Source organism: Rattus norvegicus, chromosome 1, assembly GCF_021556685.1.
Source record: "Rattus norvegicus strain SHRSP/BbbUtx chromosome 1, alternate assembly SHRSP_T2T, whole genome shotgun sequence".
NCBI classification, from domain to species: domain Eukaryota; kingdom Metazoa; phylum Chordata; class Mammalia; order Rodentia; family Muridae; genus Rattus; species Rattus norvegicus.
The window spans coordinates 168786726-168798337 of NC_141534.1; the positions used below are offsets into that span (position 1 = coordinate 168786726).

General features: G+C 44.5%; 1 pseudogene; it reads left to right on the top strand.

Annotated features, from left to right (window-relative positions):
- The first annotated feature begins 1084 nt into the window (after positions 1-1084).
- Rpl12-ps3 (ribosomal protein L12, pseudogene 3) lies at positions 1085-1582 on the top strand (annotated as a pseudogene).
- The last annotated feature ends 10030 nt before the right edge of the window (positions 1583-11612 follow it).

Consider the following 11612-nt stretch of genomic DNA (forward strand, 5'->3'; position numbering starts at 1 on the left):
AACTCAGGACCTCTGGAAGAGCAGTCAGTGCTCTTAACCTCTGAGCCATCTCTCCATCCCTTTGTTAGGGTTTCTATTGCTGTAAAGAGGCACCATGACCATGGCAACTCTTATAAGGAAACACGGGCTGGCTTACAGTTCAGAGGCACAGTCCGTTATCATCGTGGTGGGAAACATAGCAGTCTGAAGGCAGATGTGGTGCTGGAAAAGGAGCTGAGAGTTCTGTATGCCTTTTTTTAAAAAAAGATTTATGGGCTGGAGAGATGGCTCAGTGGTGAAGAGCACTGACTGCTCTTCCTAAGGACATGAGTTCAATTCCCAGCAACCACATGGTGGCTCACAACCATCTGTAATGGGATCCGATGCCCTCTTCTGGTCTGACAGTGACAGTGTGCTCATATACATGGAATAAATAAATAAATCTTTAAAAAAAAGATTTATTTTTATATATAAAATATGTATATAGGCGTTGGGGATTTAGCTCAGTGGTAGAGCGCTTGCCTAGGAAGCGCAAGGCCCTGGGTTCGGTCCCCAGCTCCGAAAAAAAGAACCAAAAAAAAAATATGTATATTATTCCCCTGCTTCAGTCTCCTGAGGGGCTGTGATTATAGGTGTGCACCTCCAGGTCTAGCTCAGTTCTGTGGGATGAAAAACTTAGGGTGATTGGACTCCAAAGTGACTTGAATGACCACTCAGAATGACTATAGTTGTGAAGAGTTATGATGGGGCTAGAAGATTGGTTTGTGCTTAAGATAGCTTGGGTTACAGAGAGAGCTCAAGGTCAACATGAGAAACTTAGTGAAACTCTTGACTCAAAATGAACACTAAAAAGAGGGCTAGGGATACAGTTCAGTAGTACGGCCACAGATTCAATCCTCCATGCCGTGTGTGTGTGTATGTGTGTGTGTGTGTGTGTGTGTGTGTGTGTGTGTGTGTGTGTGTGTGTGTCTGCGTGTGTGACTGGGTGCGTATGGATATGTGTAGATGAAAGTACATGTGTGGGCTTTTGGCTTGAAGGAGGCTACAATGCAACTCTCTTCGGTCATCCGGAATCCCAGTTCATCTGACACCAGCCGCCGACACCATGCAGCCCAAGTTCGACTCCAACGAGACCAAAGTCATGTACTTGAGGCTGCACCAGAGGCGAAGTCAGCACCACATCCACCTTGGTCTCTAAGATCGGTCCTCTGGGTCTGTCTCCCAAAAAAAATTTGGTGATGACATTGCCAAGGCTACCGGTGACTTGAAGTCTCAGGATTACAGTGAAACTGACTATCCAGAACAGACAGGCCCAGATTGAGGTGGTGCCCTCTGCCTCTGCCCTGATCATCAAAGCCCTCAAGGAGCCACCCGAGACAGGAAGAAGCAGAAAAACATTGGACACAGTGGAAACATCACTTTTGATGAGATTATCAACATTGCCCAGCAGATGAGACACCAGTCTTTGGCCAGAGAACTTTCTGGAACTATCAAGGAGATCCTGGGTACTGCACAGTCTGTTGGCTGCCATGTGGATGGCCACCACCCTCATGACATCATAGATGACATCAACAGTAGTGCAGTGGAGTGCCCAGCTAGTTAAGCAACAACAACAACAACAACAACAACAACAACAACAACAACAACAAAATATGTCAATAAAAGACTGCTTTAAAAAAGAAGAAAGTACATGTGCACATGGAGACCAGATGACAACCTCAAGTTCCTCAGGTGCTGTCAATGTCTTCTATTTAAGACACGGCCTCTCCTGAAGCTCACCTAGTGTGCTGGGCTGTCTCTACCTGCCCAATGCTGGGATCATATGCATGTTCTTCGATAATCAATTTTCTCCCGCATATCTGAGATGGAATTGGAATTCAATTCTTCTTAATTTTTTACAAAAATGTCACCTAGTGAGCTCCCTTGGCCACAGTCCCCACTACTGATGCAAACAAGCAAACAGTGGGTCTAATAGACTCTGGATGCTTCTCCATCCCTCCAACTACTGACGATCATGTTCTGGTTTTTGTTTTCTTCAAATTTCACTATTTTAGGCACCTTATGCAGCATCTTCGTGTGTGACCAGCTTGTTTCACATAGAAAACTCGAGCTAGGCATAGTGGCTCACGTTTGTAATCTTAGCACATTGAGGCTGAGGCAGGGAGATGTCCATAAGTTCAAGACTGGCCTGGACAATAGACTGAGTTCCAAAGACCAGCCTGGACTTCTGTGAAGCTTTCTCAAAGGCCAAGAAACAAACTACAAAAGATTCATCCAGGGCTGGCGATGGCTCAGTAGTGATTAAGGATCTAAGGCCTCTGGTCACATGCATACACTCACACACACACACCTACAAACATCTGATTTCATCCAGGTTGTAAAAATGTGTCAGCTGGAAGCCTGTTTCTGTCCCCTCACGTCCTCTCATTCCCCAATATCCAATTCTCCAAGCTGAGGGATATTATTCAATAATGACAGCCATGCTCTATGACAAAGATACACTGAAGAAAGAGTCAGTGGGCAGTTCTGTCATTGTGCAAACATCACTGAATGCACTCTGGGTCAGTCGCTCCAGGTGACATCTGGATGCAGTCAAGAAATGCAAACACAAGATCTGGGAGGCTTTCTGTTTGGTGTGTGTGTGTGTGTGTGTGTGTGTGTGTGTGTGTGTGTGTGTGTGTTTCTGCATGCATGTGCATGTGTGCATGTCTGTGTGTGTATGTGCATGTGTGTCTGTGTGTGTATGTCTGCATGCATGTGCATGTGTGCATGTCTGTGTGTATATGCATGTGTGTGTCTGTATGTAAGATCACATCTACTATAAATATCAAAAGTATAGCATAGCAAGCCAGGCATGGTAGTAGGTGTCTATAATCCTATATGTAGGATAGAGAGTAAGACCCTGTTTTAAAATAAACAATGAAAACCATGAAAGTGCTGGAGAGATGTTCACCAGGTAAAAGAGCTTGTCACTCAAGCTTGATGACCTCAGTTTGGTGTCCAGAAGCAGAGTAGAAGGAGAAAACTCCTAACAGTTCTCTCCTCTCCTCCACATACACATGTGTGCTTACATAACAAATGAAACTAAGGAAACATGTAATTCATTTTCATGTATATTCATTGTTAGACTGTGGGTGTATATCTCACCTTGGTGTAGTGTTATATTCAGTAAGCAGGACAATCATGATTCTGAGTCCAACCTCGGTCATGTAATAAAATCTTCTCAGAGTACCTCTGCTCTCCCAGAGGATCCTGCAGGCTTCCCAGCTCCAGGGGATGGCCTTTGAAAGCACTAGACTTGTGTGTACGCCTGTGTGGTGTGTGTGTGTGTGTGTGTGTGTGTGTGTGTGTGTGTGTGTGGTGTGTGTGTCCCCTCCTGGAACCCACTGTATAGAACATGCTGGCCTTGAGACATTACTTTTGATCCCACTTCAACCCAGTGCCATGATTACAGGTCATGAACCACATGAATTTCTCCCTCTATTTTAATGATATAATCAAATGATTTGGGGTATTAAGCCTTAACTTTCTTCCCCAGGATAAATCCCACTTGTCATTAGAGTGAAATACTTTGGACATATTGTAGAGTTTAGTTTTCTAGTATTCTATTGAAAAGATTGGCAACCTTATCAATGGGGGATACTGATCCTCAGTTTCCCTTCTTTCTTGTGTCTTTGTCCAGTTCTGTATCGGGATAATATGAAAAGGACACGTTGTTTATCTACTTATTTGGAAGAGTTTCTGAAATGCTGTGTGTTTGTGTGTATGTCATTATTGGTTCTTTTCTAGTACTGAGATTTGAACCCAGGACCTCACATATGCAAGGCAAACACTAAAATGTTGGCTTTTATTACTCTTTGGATATTTGGTAGACCTCTAAGGCCTCCCTGGCCTGGGAGTTTTTTTGTGGAAAGTTACAAGAGAATTAATCTGTTCCTCTGCTGTAAGCCTACTTCAAGATTTTCACTTCACCTTTAGTAGCTGGTGTCTTCATAAGAATTTGAACCTGGCTAGGCAGTGTGGCACATGCCTTTAATCCTAGAGCTTGGGAGGCAGAGGCAGGCAGATCTCTGAGTTAAGGTCAGCCTAGTCTACAAAGTGAGTTGCAGGACAGCCAGAGCTACTCAAAGAAACTCTGTCTCAAAAAAACAAAACACAACCCAAAAAAAAAAAAAAAAGAAGAAGGAGAGGAGGAGGGGGGAGGGGGAGGAAGAGGAAGAAGAGAAGGTAGAGGAAGAAGAAGAGGAGGAGCAAGAAGAGGAGGAGGAAGAAGAAGAAAAAGGAGGAGGGGAAGAGGAAGAGGTAGAGGAAGAAGAGGAGGAAGAGGAAGAGGAAAAAGATCATCTGTATCTCTGGGGAATATAGCTCAGTGATAGAGTGCATGATCAGCATGCGTGAGGTCCTAGGTTCAATAGTCAATAGCAGAAAAATAAATAATCCAGTAAGGGTGAGCAAGATTCAGTAGGCTCATAATCATCTGTAACTCCAGTTTCAGGGGATCCAACACCTTCTTCTGCCCTCCTCAGGCACCAGGCATTCACAAACACAATGCTGGCAAAAGAAAATAAGAATAAATAAAACTTTAAAAGAGAGACAAATAGTAAGAAAGGTTTAATTGAGTGCAACATCTGGGCTCTTGCAGAGAGCGTTTCTACTGAGTACTTTTCCTCTTATTTCTTTGTATATGCCCCTCCCCCTTTTTTTTTCTGTTGAAAACTGGCTCTTAAGATAATTTAATTAGGCAAAAGCAGTTTGCACTGCCTTTGTAGTTCTTCCTGACAGTGCCGACTGGCCTGAGGATCCCCAAGGTTCAGAGAATTCCTGGGGCTTCCCTAGACATGCGGGTTACTGAGTGTCTGTGGACTTCTAGATCCCAGGGTTGCACCAAATGTTCCTGTAGTCATCTCATTCCCTTAGGCCTTTTGTTTGGCCCCGTGTTTATCTTATCCTCACTCTTGCCTTTGACAGATGGAGGGTCAATTTATGGTTGTACATGCACTGATGGTTTGTACAGACACTGAACTGTTCACCATGTGAGCCACCAGTCAGGTCAAATAAAGACTAGCCTTGTGAATGATGGCTAATTTTATTTTACTTTTTGTCTTTTATTTATTTTATGACAGGAGCTGATTATTTTGCCCAAGCTGGTCTCTAATTCCTAAGTCCAACCAATCAAGTAGATAGGACTTCGTGCACAGGCTATGGCACCTAGAATGAACAGGACTTTTAAAGGGGACAACAGGTGGGTTGAGGAGTACGAACTATCCGTCCGTAGGCAGGGGAGACTCCAAATCTATTCTGCCCCCTCTAGTGGCTGCCAAGATGTTATCACAGCAATGGTACTAAGACTCGATTTTTGAAAGTGTCTACTGTGGAGTTGAGTTTCCAAAACACAAACAAACAAGAAACAAGTAAAACTGCCACATAGTGCACTGTTCTTACTGAGACTTGGCCATTTTTCTTCCTTTTTTATTTAAGAATTGAAATTTTCTAGGTAGATGTGTGTGTGCCTGAGTGTGTGTGCGTGCATTCGTGTGTGTGTGTGTGTAGCACGAATTCCTGGTACCAATTTCTGCCTCAGTTGATTTCTAGAGCTATGATAAAGACCATGACCAAAAGCAACTTGGTGAGGAAAGGGTTTATTTCATTTTACAATGCCCATTTGTCATCATGAAGTGAAGTCAGGTTAAGAACTAAAGTCGAGAACTCAGTCTGGGACGATGGAGGGTGCTGCTTCCTGGCCTGCCCTACCAGGTCTGCTCACTCTGCTTTCTTACACAGCCCAAGACTACCAACCCAGGGGTGTACCTTGCGCCCTCAGAGGTAAGGAAAGGGCATTATAGATGCTTATGAGCCACCGTATGAGTTCTGGGAGCCAAACCAGGTCCTCTGGAAAAGCAGTCCGTGTTCTTCACCACTGTTGGAGAGAGCCCAAGATAAGCCATCTATTGCCCGGTCCCTAATATTTTCTTGAGACAGGGTCTCTCTGTGTAGTCCCAGTTGGTCCAGAACTCTCTGTGTAGTCCAGGCTGTCCTCTGCTCCACCATACCTGGCTACCCCCCAGCCGTATTTCTCCTTCCACTCTTGAAAACTGGTTAATTTCATGAGTTCTGGAAAATCTGACACTGCCACTTGCCAGGGTTCTTGCTGCTTTGAGGGAGGAATGGATTCTCAGGTGTCCTTCCTCCGTCCTTCGAGGAGTGCTAGCTCAGATTACTTCTATTTTAAGAAGTATAAAGCTTTAAACGATATTGGTAGCCCAGAGTGTAGTCTATTCTTAACGTGAAGAAATAAAATTAGTTTTGTTCCATGTGTGTATTTCCCCCTGACTACAGTGTTTACGTCCTTATGCAACTTAAAAATGAACTTTCACTTCTCAAAAAAAAAAATCTGTTATTTTTTAGGTGGTTTTTTTTTTTTTTTTTTTTTTTTTTGTGTGTGACTCACGTCAAGTTCTCAGATCACGCTTTATCATAACACAGTGGGAGGGCTCCCCACTTCTACAGAAGCTACAACTGTGGTGTGTTCGTTCTGCTTGGGATTGAACTCAGGGACTTGTGCATGTTAAACAAGAGTTCTACCACTCAATTATGTTTACCTGGGTGTAGTGGCACACACCTTTAATCCCAGCACTCAGCAGGCAGAGATAGCTGGATCTCTGTGAGTTTGAAACTAGTCTGGTCTACAGAGTGAATCCCAGGACAGCCAGGGATACAGAGAACACCCATCTCAAAACAAACAAACAAAAAACAGAGGTGCTCATCCCCACTAGATATATTGTTATATAAAATGAAAAAAATGTGTGTGATTCTAGGTCTTCCTAGACAGAAAAGAGCACCTCCATGCTCACACGCAAGGGTTTCCATGATCACTATTAAATCTACTGCCAAGCTAAATAACATTTTTTTGAGATTAAAAAAAAATCGGGGTTGGGGATTTAGCTCAGTGGTAGAGCACTTGCCTAGGAAGCACAAGGCCCTGGGTTCGGTCCCCAGCTCCGAAAAAAAAGAACCCAAAAAAAAAATCATTGGGTTTATGTAGTTGCATAGTTCTATATAGATGATATTTGCTTGCATATATGTCTGTGTGTTGTGTGCATGCAATGGTCGCAGAAGCCAGAGGGAGCATTGGATCTCTGGAACCGGAGTTACAGACAGTTGTTGGCTACATGTGGGTGCTGAGAATAGAAGCCAGGTGTGGTGGTACACGACTCTAATTCCAGCACTCAGAAGGCAAACACAAGATTGGAACTTTAAAGCTAATCTTAGAATGTAATATAATGGGAGCTGGAGAGATGGCTCAGTGGTTAAGAGCACTGGCTGCTCTTCTAGAGGTCCTGAGTTCAATGCCCAGTATGGCGGCTCACAACCATCTGTAATGGGATCCTCTGCCCTTTTCTTGTGTGTCTGAAGACAGTATACTCATATACACTAAATAAATAAGTTTTTAAAATCTCTAAGCTTCCGGGGACTGTGCTTAGAGGCACTCGGGATGCTCCAGTGTTTGACAATCGTTGCAGGCTTCCTACAATACAGTCTCTAACAAAACAAGGCTGTCTTGAACCCCTGGCAACAGGACTGTTTACCTTTATACCAAGAAGGGTGGGACAGCACCTAAATCTTCATGGGGCTGCCCAGGCAGACAGCGAGGGGTTTGTGCTGTGAGACCCAAAGTCCCTGTGAGACTGTCTAAGACAAAGAAGCACGACAGCAGGGCCTATGGTGGCTCCATGTGAGCCTAGGGTGTCTGTGACAGGATCAAGCCGGCTTTCGCTTTCCTTATTGAGGAGCAGAAAATCATTGTGAAAGTGTTGAAGGCACAAGCACAGAGTCAGAAAGCAAAATAAATATGCAACTTTTTTTTTTCTTTTTTCTTTTCTTTTCTTTTTTTTTTTTTTTCCGGAGCTGGGGACTGAACCCAGGGCCTTGTGCTTCCTAGGCAAGCGCTCTACCACTGAGCTAAATCCCCAACCCACAACTTTTTTAAGTAATAAAAAAACCAAGATTTGGTCTACAGAAAAAGCAAAAGAATGTAATAAATTGGTTAAATTGGATGAGAACACTAAACCTTTTGTCTTTTTCTTTGTTTTGTTTTTCAAGACAGGGTTCCTTTGTGCAGCACTGGCTATCCTAGAACTCATTCTGTAGACCAGGCTAGCCTCAAACTCTCAGAGATCCACCTGCCTCTGCCTCCAGAGAGCTGGGATTAAAGGCATGAGCCACCACTTCCTCTTTTTGTTCTGGTATTGGAAATTATCAATAGGTGGCTTCTCTTCTCTCCTCCAGTCTGTCTAAAGATTCCTCCCACAGTTCGCTGACAGGAAACAGACTCATGCAACTGACATCACTGCCTTAAAGTAACACTTGGATGAATCAAACTCTTTGAAGCCTGAGTCTTGGGTTTTCAGAAACCTTCCAGCCTCTAGGCAGACGACACAGAGAGAGACGCTTAGGTGCTTACCCAAGAAATAATTTTAAAGCAATGAGTCAACTTAATGAGAGAGATGAGATTGTGGTTATCATCTTGTTATTTTGGGTAATGTACTTCATATATATTTTTTTTCGATTAGTCATATGATAGTCTTTTTTCCCCTGACTCTGGTCTATAACCCTCAATTTAGCAGGCTACACTTGTGCCAGCTGGAATAAACATTCTCTTTTAAAAAGTCCTTGGTCAGTGGGCAACTCCCCTAAACCTCTCAACTGGATTTGCCTACAGCCAATTCTGAGAACACAGTTCCTCCCCGGCCAATTGCCACCCTCCCCCACTTATCCTGCCCCTCCTGCCAAGGCCTTGTTCTTATTTTTTTGAGACAGGATATATTGTTCTGGCTGACCTGGAACTTGCTATAGGAACCAAGCAGGCTGGCCTCGAACTCAGAGACTACACTGTCTTCATTTTTTCAATGCTATCCACTAGGCTTGTTACAAGACTATGGTGGTTACCAGGGGATAGCCACTTGCCTAGGGTCAGGGAGCTAGCCATGGGATCCCACTGAAGAGTCCTATGAGAAACTTGGGGCTGGAGAGATGACTGGATGGCTACAAATATCCCTGCTCTTCCAGAGGACTGGAGTGTGGTACCTAGCCCCTGACCCCTTGGTGGGTCCAAAACCAGCTGTGACTCCAGTCCCAGGCACCTGACCTCTCTTCTGGCCTCCTGCACTCACACGGTGCACATAAATTCACGCATGGCCATACACACACACATCCATAAAGAACGAATTAGTCCAAGTGCAGGGGTGCAAGCTTTAGATGCCAGCTCCTACAAGTCAAAGGCAGACAGATTTCTGTGAATTTGGCCTGCATACAAGGACTTCTCTCAAATAAATAAAAAATAATTTAAAAAAGAAGAAAAGAATCGTGTTGAAAGCTTGGACTTCTGTTAGTTTTACTGAGGAAGGATCGGACCGTGATGGCTCTGACCTCATCCCTGAACTCATCCACTGATAGATTGATAGCACAGATAGCGAGCTGGATACGGTGGCTCACACCTGGAACCTCAGTACTTGGGAGGCTGAGGGAGCCAACCTGTGCTCCATGTAGGTTTTAGGACGGCTTGAGCTACAGAATGAGAGTCTGTCTCAGAAACAAACAAACAAACAACAACAACAAAACAAAAAAAAAACCTGCAAAACAAATTACCCAATGTCTCTTTTAGGAGGTAGTAGGAAGGAGGATCGTGAGACTTAAGTTAGTTGGGAGCGGGTCACTGGGGGCACACCCTGAAGGAACACATGCAGTCACTTGCTCTATACTTCCTGGTCACCATAATTCATAGTGACCCACATCTTCTGGGACATGTTTCTACTGCCCTGATGGTCTGCCTCAGCACAGGCCCTGACACAGTGGAGCTGACCGAAGCTGAGCCAGCGTGTATCATTTTCCCGTAAGCTGTTTTCTCAGTTATTTTGTCACAGACAAAAAGGCTAACACACGCTTCCAGAAGTATGAACTGGTTATAAGATAGGAAGGTCTTTGTAGTGGCCATAGGTTGTTTGACAGGCCTAGTGATTTTGTTCCTTCTGGAACATGATAGGGTTATGATACTTTCTAGACTTCCTGGATTTTAGACTCGTATCTCAAGGATATGATAAAGTAAGATAAAATCATACCCCTTACCCCTGTAGAACACCTTGTCTGGGGTCTGAATTAAGCAGCAGAAGGCCCCTAACAATGCACAGCAAACACGGTAGCTTAATCAAGAAATAAGCTGATGCACTTCTCTGGCCCCAGGGACTGAGGCCAGAGAAGTTGCCATGGGGAAAGTGGGAGGGGAGAGAGAGAAAGGGCAGAGAGAGGAGAGACCAAAATGTCTGGATTATATAGGGAGGAGCCTCTGGGGGAAGGGCAGCTAACCCTTGGGCTGGAAAGTTCAAGGTTGAGGGCAGCGTATGGTATGGCCAGTAGGGACTGAGGGATGTTGGGAGAATCTGGAGGCCAGGTCTGCTTTGACAGGTAAAATAGGGTCCCTTGTCCCTGGGACTGAAACCAAACATACATGTTAGTTATACTAAACTTGATTATTAGAAATATTATGTTCCAGATGGAAAAATGCCTCTATTAGAGCACTTGTTACTCTTCCAGAGGACCCAAGTCAGCACCTATAGCATGTGGCTCATCACTGTCTCTAACATCAGCCCAGGAGATCCAAGGATCTTCTTTTCTGGTCCCCACCTCCAAGAATACTCACAAGCCCATGCACCTGTGTGTGCACAAACACACATTTTTTCCCCCTCAAGACAGGGTTTCTTTCTGTATAGCCTTAGCTGTCTTGGCACTCACTCCGTAGTCCAGGCTAGCTTTGAACACACAAAGATCTACCTACTTCTGCCTCCGGAGTGCTGGAATTAAAGGCGTGTGTCACCACTGCCCAGCTTTACACACATTTAAAGTAAGAAATGTTACTATGAGACTAGTGAAATGGCTCAGGCATTCTTGCTATGCAAGCACCAGGCCTTAGTTTAGTTTTCCAGCACCCATGTGAGAATCTGGAGAGGTGACCATCTGCAAGCCTTCTGTTGGGAATGGAGAAAGATGGATCCAGCCTGGGAGTTCACTGAGACTTTCAGTTTGGCCAAGTTGGTGAACTCCATCATGGAGAGACTGTAATAAAAAATCTGGAGAAGTATCTCCACAGTCAGTGTTCTACTGTTGTGAAGAGACACCATGACCAAGACAACTCTTACAAAGAAAGCATTTAATGGAGGGCTTACCTACAGTTTCAGAGGTTTAGTACATAATCATCATGGCAAGGAACAAGGTGGGGTAGGCATGGCTGGAACCAGAGCTGAAAGCTACACCCTGATCCGCAGACCAGAGAAAAAGAACTCAGCTTAGCACTGGCTTTCGGAACCTTAAAGCCCACCTCCAGGAGCACACACTTCCTTCAAGGCCATACCGCCTAATCTTTCTAATCTCATGAAAGAGTTACACTTCCTGGTGATTTAGCATTCAAAGATACGAAGGCCACCATCAGAAGGCTGGAGAGGTGGCTCAGCGGTTGAGAGCACTGGCTGCTCTACCAAAGGACCCATGTCCATTTCTCAGCACCCACACAGCAGCTCCCAAAGGATCTGCTAACTCTTCTGACTTCTGTATGAACACCCTGGTAGGGACACAGACACACAGAT